Source organism: Candoia aspera, chromosome 6 (genome assembly GCF_035149785.1).
Source record: "Candoia aspera isolate rCanAsp1 chromosome 6, rCanAsp1.hap2, whole genome shotgun sequence".
NCBI lineage: Eukaryota > Metazoa > Chordata > Lepidosauria > Squamata > Boidae > Candoia > Candoia aspera.
Window position 1 is genome coordinate 11,699,645 of NC_086158.1, and position 11,056 is coordinate 11,710,700.

Below are 11,056 nucleotides of genomic sequence, written 5' to 3' on the forward strand. Positions count from 1 at the left end.
ATTTCCTTGGCTTTGCTCTTGAACTTTCCTTTGTAAAGCAAAGTCATAAACAGAAGCAATTCATTTTTTTTTTATCCTCGTGAACTTCTTTCAGATTTGCCCCCTTTTCAGGTTTGTCCTTTATTTTTTTTTTCAAGAAAATATGATCACTGTACCTGTAAGGCCCTACAAGGCACAGGGTTATTTGTGGGACTATCTGTCTCCAGTTGTCTCTGGTCAGCCCAGAACTGGCAGAGTTGGCATACTCCAGATCCCATCCTTAGACAGTGTCGTCTTCTCCATGGCCCTGCTCCACCCAAATCAGAAGTTCAAGCTGAAGTTCAAGCTGAAAAATCTTTCCTAGGAGGGAATTACCAGCTTTAACATGCTCATCCCTGGGAAGCCCACTGTCTTTTTAATATGGTGCCAAAACTTTCTGTTCTCTTAAATTTTTGAAAACCTGTATTTAGTGACGTTGGTTTGGCTTTAACACTTTCTATAGGTTCATTTTACTGCATGTAATATAGTTGCTAGCATTGTACCGGAAAGTATTTGCTAGATTTCATTGCATTTTGTCAGCTGTTATCTAACAAGCCTGGAATGGTTTGGAGGGAGGGAGGGAGGGAGGGAGGGAGGGAGGGAGGGAAGCCTAATTTGGAAGAAGCTGAAGTGGAGGGTAGATTATTTGCTCTAATTCCAAGAATTTTGAGGAGTGGGAGAGATTTGTCTGCAACATTTTTGTTATCTGCTCAGCCTGAAGCAAACCTCAGAGCCTTTTTTTCACACTTCCTCACTATTAATAAGTTTCTCACTTTAATCAAAAATAGATAGTAGAACCAGCTCGTCGATTAAAACTAGTGAGAAACCTGGTTCTCTCAATCAAGTCTTTGTTGAAACATAAATATTCTGTGTTACGTCCGCCAAGTTGGGGCAGACAGATTCCCAGAACAGACGTAGCCAATTAACAGGATCCCTTGTCAGGCTGCTGAAATAGCTGGTGTATGTGTCTCCTGCCCCTGTTATCCTGGCCAAGATACTAATATTGCATTTGGCAGGATGGGTTGTATATTGGTGACAGGAGGGGAGGGGAGGGGAGAGAGAACCTCTGTTTTTTTCAAGTTCTTTCCATGTGCCAAAGCTACTGAGCCAGGATTAGTTCTGACCAGGATCCAATTGTACAAGGGTTAGACTCTGAACAAGGAACACAGGAAATGGCTTTCCAGCAGATTTGTATCCATGAAATCACCAAGTGTTGAGCTGGACTCAAGAAGACTTTATTAGGCCAATCCTAACTTCTTGGTCAAAGCGTTCCAACACTCCGAGATTTTTTCAAAGAGGTATTACCATTTCCCCATTCCTTCTTCAAAGGTCCTCCTTCTCGTCCCCTACCCATTGAAAGCATAGGGAGCAATGTGTCATGAGTAAGGATGGCGAGCAGGGGGCTCCCACCCAGACTGTCAAGCGCATGCGTAGCACTGAGGAATTGGTCAGCCATTCAAAGAGACACAGATCGGGACCGCCTTAACCTTTGGGGTTTATATGGCTGGGTTTTTCCCACGCTTCTTCAGTTTGTTAGGATTCCTGTTAAGTACTAGTAATAAATATTAGAGACCAGTTCATTGTCTTCCTGGTTGTTAGGACACAATGGGAGGGAAAAAGTTTAGGCCATGTAAATGATCTAATTTTTCCTCCAATCTGGGCATATGCCAAACACTCCTGAATTTTTTTAGGATTCTCTAGATACCATGAGAGCATTAAGAGGAGCATGAGCTGTTTTGTGAGGCCCTTTTTTGTGAGATATGGTCCATGAGTGGCTGGTTCCATGCCTTTGTCTTAGACTACTATTTGTGTACCTATCTGGCTTCATTCAAGAATTCTGGGAATTGAAGCTTGGCAAGGCTTCTGGTGCTTCTCTCTGTAATGCATGCGGTTCCAAGGGTTTGTGGGGAAGGGGAAATTAACATACATCTCGTTATGATCTGTCAAGTAAAACTGACAAAAACAATGCAGAATGCTTGCTTCATGGTATTTTAATATGAGCAGCATAATGGGGACCAGCTTGGATACCCTTGAGGGAGCCAACAAGAATTTGCTGAGCCAGATTGTTTTGTCATCTTTGGTTCAGCTGCTTCAGTGCACAGACAGCTGATGAAATGAAACCCCAGGCCTAAATGGAGGTGAACCTTGGTGACCCCACAGGCTACCTGGGATGGGAAAATGCTAGCGACATGTCACTGCCAGTTCTTGCATGCTGGCTGTGTGGGATGCAGATTGCTTCTCTGTTTTGAAAGCTGCAGATGTTGCTAACAGTTCCTGTGATGCACCCCATATCGAGGGAGGGGTGTACACATGGTGCTCAGCCCCTGCTGCAGCTGTGGACAGAGCCGCCTTGTGTGCGGCTATTAGCAAAAATACAGTCAGTGTGACATAGTAGTGAAGGTATGGGAACTCCCTGAGGGACTTGGGGCCAATCACTCTCTCTCAGCCCAATCGACCTTGCAGAGTTATTGTTCTGGGGAATATAATGTCAGCTCTTCCAGATAGGCTAGGTCAGGAAACAGACTTCACAAGATATATTGGAACCATACTTTATTAATATGGGCTATGTTCACAGAATCTTGAAAGCCTGTCTGCATTTTCCCTCCCTCCCTCCCTCCCTCCCTCCCTCCCTCCCTCCCTCTTATAACAAAGAGAATTAAGGCAAATCCAGTTTAAGTTTGTCATTTGTTTCTCTTCCCCAGAAGTCCTGAAGCATTAAAAAGGACACATCCTGCTTGTGCTCAACACCATCACAAAATCAAACCATTTAGAGTAGGTTTTTCGTGTCTTTTTGAGAGAGGGGACCTGCTAGCCATTACTGAGTGCTCAGTCCTTCCTGGAAAAAACAAAAATCAGTACATCAGTAAAAGCTGAACCACATTCCTCTTCTTTCCTGAACCAATTGGAGAAGATGGAATGGGTGTCAGGAGTTTGGATGATCCTGTCAGATTTCCTTAAGAAGACAAAAATAGAGCCAGTCTGGTCTAGAGGTTAAGGTGCTGGGCTAGAAACCAGGAGACTGTGAGTTCCAGTTTTGCCTTAGGCATGAAAGCCGGCTGGGAGACCTTGGGCCAGTCCCTCTCTCTCAGCCTAACTCACCTCACAGGGTTGTTGTTGTGGGGAAAATAGGAGGAGGAAGGAGTATTAGGTATGTTCCCCGCCTTGAGTTATTTATAAAAATAATAAAGGCAGGATAAAAAAATCTTTTAAAAATTAGCTTTTTTCCTGCTTTGTGGGAGTTTTCACAGTGGAAATAATCTGATTGTCTAACAGAAGAGCTACATGAATCCTACACTTGTTCTTACTAGCCCAGTCAATGCATCATACCTAACATTGCACAATTTATTCAGAGATAGACCAAAACTGAAGAGGGAATTAGATGATTGGTTGGGGAAGGCTCAGCCTCCATATATTTTTCAGAAAAAGAAACAGCACTGTGCCAAGATAAGTCTGGATGGTATTCTTGCAATATTTCTGGATGACATTTTATTTTTAGGCATTTTACATGGGAGAAGGAATCAATAAGACACGCACAGCTTGTGCATCACTTTGGAAATCATGGTTTAGGAAGCATAGAATTAATCTAGTCTCTTTTACTATCCAGAACAGAATTCTGGTTGTCCCTGTTGTTACTGTTTGGCAAATGGATTTATTTTATACAGCAAAGAGGCCTGTGGAATCTTAAAGTTTACACATATATGGCCAAGCAAGATTTTATGGATCACAGGGCCACTTCATCAGACACATGGAGTGGTATTACTATCCTACTTTTGCTTTTTAAAACTTGCCAAGAAGATTCACAGTTAAAAAGCTGCCTATGCTGTACAGTAAAATACAAGCAACATTTAAAAAAAAAGATTGAGAAAAAGTTCAATTTATATTGTTTAAGCAGCTAATGGACAGTTTCCTTAATTTATGTAATTTTTAATGTTAAGTCCCACCCCTGAGGTAAAGTAGATTTTTGAGATGAGGGTTAAGATTCCTCTCCTTGATTTCTTTTAACATCTTTTTTCTTTAAACAAAAAATGAATTTTAATTTTTTTAAAATGCTTTTTAAATATAAATTGTCAGCACTTGCTTTCTAAATTTCTCGTCCAATGCACTACTAGACTTTTAGAAATGTGTATTACTGGGGGCGGATGCACCTTTCACAAAAAACAGGCTTTTGGTGCAGATTTTCTACCAGAACAAGAAATGCTGGTAGATTCTGACAAGTGTTGTCATCTAGATGGCAAGACAGTCTATTTAGTACGAATCCTGGACAGCTGCTCCCTCACAAATCCAGGGCAGTTTTCTTTTATGACCCTATTCGTAGGCCAGACAGCTACATCAATCCTTCAAAGCTATATGGAACAAAAGTTCCCTACTCTTTCAGATACCTGATGATGATGATGATGATGATGATGATGATGATGATGATGATGATGATATCCCATCTTTACTTTGTTTAACTCAAGGCAGTGCACATAAACTGCCCAGGGTCCCTCCTTGAGGGGGGAGATGGGCGGTGAAAAAAACGGATAAATAAATAAACAAAATAAAGCTCCCACCTCCCATTTTCCCCACAGCAACCCAGTGAGGTGGACTGGGCTGAGAGAGAGGGACCAGCCCAAAGTCGCCCAGCCAGCTTTCATGCCTAAAGGAGGATTATAATTTACAGTCTCCTGGTTTCTAATCCAGCAGTTTAATCTCTACATCAAACTGGCTCTCACACGGCATGTCTAAATTGATAACCAATAGCCCAAGTCCAGAAACCAGAAGAGTACATTTGCAGCCCTCCACATGGCTAGCAATCAAACAGCCTTCCATTTCCTGCAGTGTAGAGGAAGGAAAGTTGTTGTGTAATTAGGGAAACTTAATGTTCTCCCCTTAGCTGCAATTACAATAAACGTGGCCATCCATCCTGCATTTCTTGGAATTTTTCTTACTATAGAGGAGCTGGCTGTCATCCAATGCAGAAATGCTTACAAGTAGGTCCTACTGAACTCAGGAGCAATGTTTTACTCCTTCTGAGGGCAGTTCTACAAGGCCACCAGCCTTATTCCACTTATGTGGCCAGCAACGTAGCATCACTGCACATGGAGTTGGTCAGCAGTTCCCCCAGCTGTCTAATGGGAGGGTTCCCCCCACTCAAAAAAATCCAATCCAAACACCAGCCAGCTGGTGTCCTATACTCACCTTCATTCTCCCTGCCTTGTTTCCTTTTTTATGGTAGAGTAAGTTGAAAAAAAAACAGTTGTGGAGTCTGTGAAGCGGGAAGAGCAAAGCCAGATCTTGAAGCAACTGGGGATGATGTCAAGATGCTTTGACTTCAAGAGGAAAGTGAAAATCTCAGTATCCCCACCATAAGAATTTGTTGACCTCTCAGCTCCAAAGGAGACTCTATCAAGCTATCTTCTCAAAACTTCCTCTGAAGCAAGAGCTGAAATGATAATTAATCAATCCCATTTCACAAGCCCCACATGAACCCCATGGCAATCATAGTGACACATGGGAGTGGCATCAAGGATCTGAGTAAGGATGCACTGGACTGCACTGCATGACACAGCCCTCTACAATAAATTTGGCAGGACGTCCTCCCAAAGTCACTGGAAGTCCTTTAGCATAATCATGTATGGTCCACTTTGGGATAGTTTTTAACAATGAACCTGAGAGTTAAACACTATGAAAATAAATACATGTGGGCAAAAGGATGGTTGCTGTTTTAGGCAAGATTAAGCCTAGACCAGTTTCAACCAGGAGCAAAAAGAAGGAGTGGCCGTTGAAGCATGGAAACAGCAAGGGGTTCTTGAAGGTCAGACTGACTTGTAGGAAGGAGGGAGAGACAGAGTAAAGTTTGTATTTTAAACAAATGGCCTCAGTAGAAATGAAGCAAGGCAGGCGAACAAAAATAGAATAGAATATGAAGTTTTATTACTGGGTTTTTTAACTGCCTCTTTCTCTAGGGAGATGTTACAAAACCTGTGGTTTTCAGGCATGGTATACAGCTGGAATGTATTGTCTTTGCAAAAATGAAAACCTTTTGCCCTAGGACAGCCATTACCATGTCTGATTTCATCACTGCTGAGGAATCCACATGGAGAGAGAGATGGAATATCTATGCTGTAGACCTCAGTGGGCTTTGTATCAGCTTAATTGTTGTGACTCCCCCCTAAAGGATGTTGCAAACTGTTGGGTCACGAGAGACAACAGAGATTCTCTCCTAGAAATATATTACCTGTTCACCCTTCACAAAACGACATTTCCCAAATTTCCCCGCAGAGTGGAAATTACTATTAAAACATTTAATGTTTGCAAGGGACATAAAGCTAAGCAGTGTTGTGCTTTTTGTGCCAGCTTAAGGGTGGGAAGATCCAAGTTCAAGCCCATCCTGAGCTATGGAAGCTCACTGGATGATTATAGGCCAACTCTCCATTCCAGGGTCATTGTTGTGAAAAGAGAGTGCTAAGTGTGCTTGGGTTCTTAGAGGAAAGATGGGATATCAAGCTAATAAATAAAACTAAATAAATCCAGCCACAGTGGTTCCAAGACCCTTGAAGAATTTCAGCTACAGGACATGGATGAACCAGCCATCTTATCTGTTTGTTATTTACTTTAAAATATTTATAAACTGCCCTAATCACACTAACTCTGGCTGGTCTACAACAAAACAAGAAACAACCCTATAAAATGCAGTACAATAAAATGATAACAAGGATCCAAGGTGCCTTCATCATCCAAGATGAACAGCAAATTTAAACAGTACAGTTTTTAAGGCCTTGGGGAGTACAAGTTGGATTGGGGCACAGTGTACCTCCAAGCAGGAATCGTTCCAAAGTGAGCCAGCTGGCTGCAATCTAATGCAGAAACGCTTGCAGGTAGTCCTACTGAAGGCCACTTCTGCACAGCCCCCCCTGAAAAGACCTGCTGTCTGGCCTACAACCTCTCCAGAGTGCAGGATCTTCAGCAGGCTCTCTCGGTTTTCAGACTGGACAAGCAGAGTTACAGCCAGGACCGAGTTCTCTGATGTGCCCTGGTGCTATTTTGTACAAGGCTTTAGTAAATCCATCTTCCGTAAAGCCATCTTGTAAATCACACATGGTTTGTCACCTGTTTATGAAAGCAGTCGTGTATTTTAGTAAAAGAACAGAGAATCACAAAAACAAAGTATTGTTTGCTCTCAACCTTCTGTACCAGTGCACAAGTATATCCACAATATAAAAAGGAGCATGTTATGAATGGGTGGCTTCAGGTTTGATTGTGGAATATTGTAAGAATTGCCAAGGTTCAGTATACACCAGGTATGAGTGATAGGATGTGCTGTAATAGGGCCTCTAGGAAACATTAGTAGGACAGCTCAGATATCTGCAAAGTTGTTGTCGTTTGTTAGATTTATCTCCCCCTTCTCCTCCAGGGTCTCACGTGTGGTACAAAGGGATCTCACTTCATTTAATTCCTACAATAACGGCACTATTGGGCTGAGGGTGAACAACTGACCAAAAGTCACTGAGCTTCCATACCTGAGGGTAGACTTCAACCCGAATCTCTCAGTTCTAGTCCACTACACCACACTGACTTCCTCGTACTCTGTCATAGTGAGCAGTATTGCAACTGGGGCAACCCATCATGGCCTAAGAGTTCCACTAGCCATCACTTTGTGTATCCCCTAGAACCCTCCCAAAATCATGCCAGTGAGATTTTATGACAGACTGCTACATAACGGAGACATGTTTCCTGGAGCAGAAAATGTAATCATGGATATATTGTAAGCCACCTATAGCTATAATATACAGTACCTATAAAATTAACAAACATACACACACACCCCTTGGATGTTGCATTGGTTGCCAATAAGTTTCTGGGTCTGATTTAAGGTGCTGGTTTTGATCTATAAAGCCCTCCATGGCTGGCACCCAGGTAGGACCACCTTCTTCGTCCTGTTTTAGCCTGACCAATTTGATCTACCAGGAGAGGCTGCTGCAAATCCCATGCTTTCAGGAGATTTGGGAGACTAGGGTGAGGAAGTGCAGCTTTTCCATCGGAGCACCAACCTGTGGAACATCAGGCTGACTCCCTCTTTGCTGGTCCTTCAAAAGCTCTTGAAGATCGAGCTATTTTGGAGAGCCTTCCCTGATTTGATTGGATGTCCCATCTCTTTCATACTACCGTCTTTCTATTGTTGTAGTGCCATTGTGGTTTTATGTATTTTTTAAATTGGGTATGTTTTGTGTTCTATCTTTTTCTGTGTAAGCTGCCAAGAGTCATACTGATTGCAGCAGCACAGAAATATGTTTAATAAACCAGCCAACCAATCTATCTATCTAACCCTGCCTTAGTGGGGGAGGAAATAATCTCTAATCCTATAGATTGTATTGTAAGGGTCACCATCCTGCCCAGCGCAACACTCGCTGTTGTTCCTCCAGCTACACTGCCTGCCCCACTCTTACTCTATTTTAAGAACTGTAAACTCAACCCACCATCCTACCCACCCATTGCTTCCTGACCATCTTTAAACACTGTCCAATTGTACTCAGGAAATGTTTTCATCCTCTATTCTCTATTACAGTCTGAAAATCCCTCCAGTATTCCCAGACAATGGACACAGGCCAGAGTAAATGTTCTTTTCATGTCTGACCACAGCTGAAAACATCTCTTTCTAGATTTCTCTCGGATAGAGGCAGCAACTCAAAGAGTATGTTATAAATATCAGCTAAATTTATTTTTTTTTACCGCAAAGCAAGCAAATGGTGAATTGCACAGTCGTTCTTTATGATGATGGACCATAATTAACATTTACTTTTAATTATAGAATTAATATCTTGCCTTTCAACCAGTTGATCAGGCTATGGACAATCTACTGATGAGGCTTATTGTGACTGCAGGACTGTGCTGTCTCTTCACGGATACACAAAGCTGATTTATTATTTATTTATTTAGATAAGTCTAGAGTTGTCTGTCTTGAATACCAGCAGTTCTCCAGCTTTTCTACTGTAAGTCTTCCACAGTCTCTTCTCCAAAAGAAGCCAGATATGAGAGACTGTGGGAAAGCTGCGCAAGGAGTAGATAAGAACACATACAAGTAGTCCTCACTTAACGACCAAAATTGGGACCAGAATTTTGGTTGCTAAGCGAAGCAGACATTAAATGAATCTGACATAATCACGCAACCTTTTTTCACTGTGGTTGTTAAGTGAACCACCACAGGTGTTAAGCGAACCACATGGTTGTTAAACGAATCGTGCAGTTCATTGGTTTTGCTTGCCAGAAGCTGGCTGGAGAAGTAAAAAATGGTGATCACATGACCATGGGACGCTGTGACAGTCATAAATGTGAACCAGTTGCCAAGCACCCAAATTGTGATCATGTGACCATGGGGACGCTATGGCGGTTGTAAGTGTGAGGACCGGTCGTAAGTCCTTTTTCCAGCACCATCGTAAGTCTGAACCATCACTAAATGAATGCTTATTCAGCAAGGTCTACCTGTAAACAGTCAAGAGACAGCAGTGGGTGAGACATTTGACAGCTTATCTCATAAATGACTTAGCCCAGGTGAAGAAAAATCTGGGAAGAAGCATTTCAAAGCACTCTGAGATTCCTGCTTGATGAACTCACTGTAAATGAGGCTGGAAAATTCTCCATATAGTTTCTAAGATTCTATATTTCCCCCAGATTAGCATTAAAGGTATCTTACTGAAGCCTATGTAGTTCTTGCTTGATTTTGCCCAACTGTGTGTGGCTTGACATTGGATTTGGGTGGTTCAGGTCATCAGCTTTCTCAACACTCTGACAAATTGAAAGAATGTACTACATTATTTATAATATAGGTAGTCCTTGTTCAGCGACCACTCGTTCAGCAACTGTTTAAAGCTACAATGATGCTGAACAAGGGGACTTATGAACGTTCCTCACAGTAGCGTCTGTCAGTGTCCCCGTGGTCACATGACTGCAATTAGGCACTTGGCAACTGGCTCACAATTACGATGGTCTCAGCATCCCGCGGTCACATGATCACCATTTGTGACCTTCACTGCTGGTTTCTGACAAGTGAAGTCAATGGGGAAGCCTGCAGGAGGTCACAAATGGCAATCACATGACCACAGGACACTGTGACAGCATGGGATTTGCCTAACAGTGGCAGCTGGAACTGCTGCAACTGTAGTCATAAGTCGGCACAGTCACATGATGTTGTGCTTTATGACCGCTACACTTAGCAACAAAGTTGCCGGTCCCAATTACCATTCTTAAGTGAGGACTACTTGTAAATGACAATTGCGCTGTCCCATAGGTTGCTAATATTTATTAGCTATGGTCCAGAGGGAGCCATTCTTTGTGGCACTCTCCCACAGACAATATGGAATGATCATGGAGGTTAAACGGGCAGATAAAATGGGCAGACCTAGGCCAAAAATACTACAGTGGAAATATTCCGTAGTGGAGGAGCCTAAACTCCTGAGATTGTTCACCAGCTCCTGTAATAAAAGTTTGTGTTGTGATTGCTCTGAATGTTTTTATATTTTAGTAATCATTTTATATTTGATACATAATGTAAATTTGCAAATATAGAAAAAATATTTACATTTTCTAAATAAAGTGCATAATAAATGAATAAATCAAGGCACACTGTGCATATCAGTCGCCCCCAACCTAGGCACCCTCCAGTTGCGTGAACCTCGACTACCACAATTCCCAGATGGAATAAATGTTGCTGAGAATTCTGCGAGATGAAAAATGCTTCAATTGGAACATGCCCAGATTGGGGAAAGCTACTGTAGAGCAATATTTGAACGTACTCTCTACAATTGGAAACCTTAGTGCTAGCACAAATTTCTCAGCTCAGAGATTACACATGGACTGGGTTTTCATCTTTTACTTATAAAGGTGGCTTTATGACGAAGAGATATGAAATGATAGAATCACTGGGTAGAAACAAGAAAGAAAACAATATTTCATAGCCCAATAGCCACGATTTTATGGAATGCCATGGGTTCATTCCAGCTAGCAAAACCACGGTTTGGTTTGTAATGTACTACAGGTGTGCAAAACTGCACAGTATTTTCCA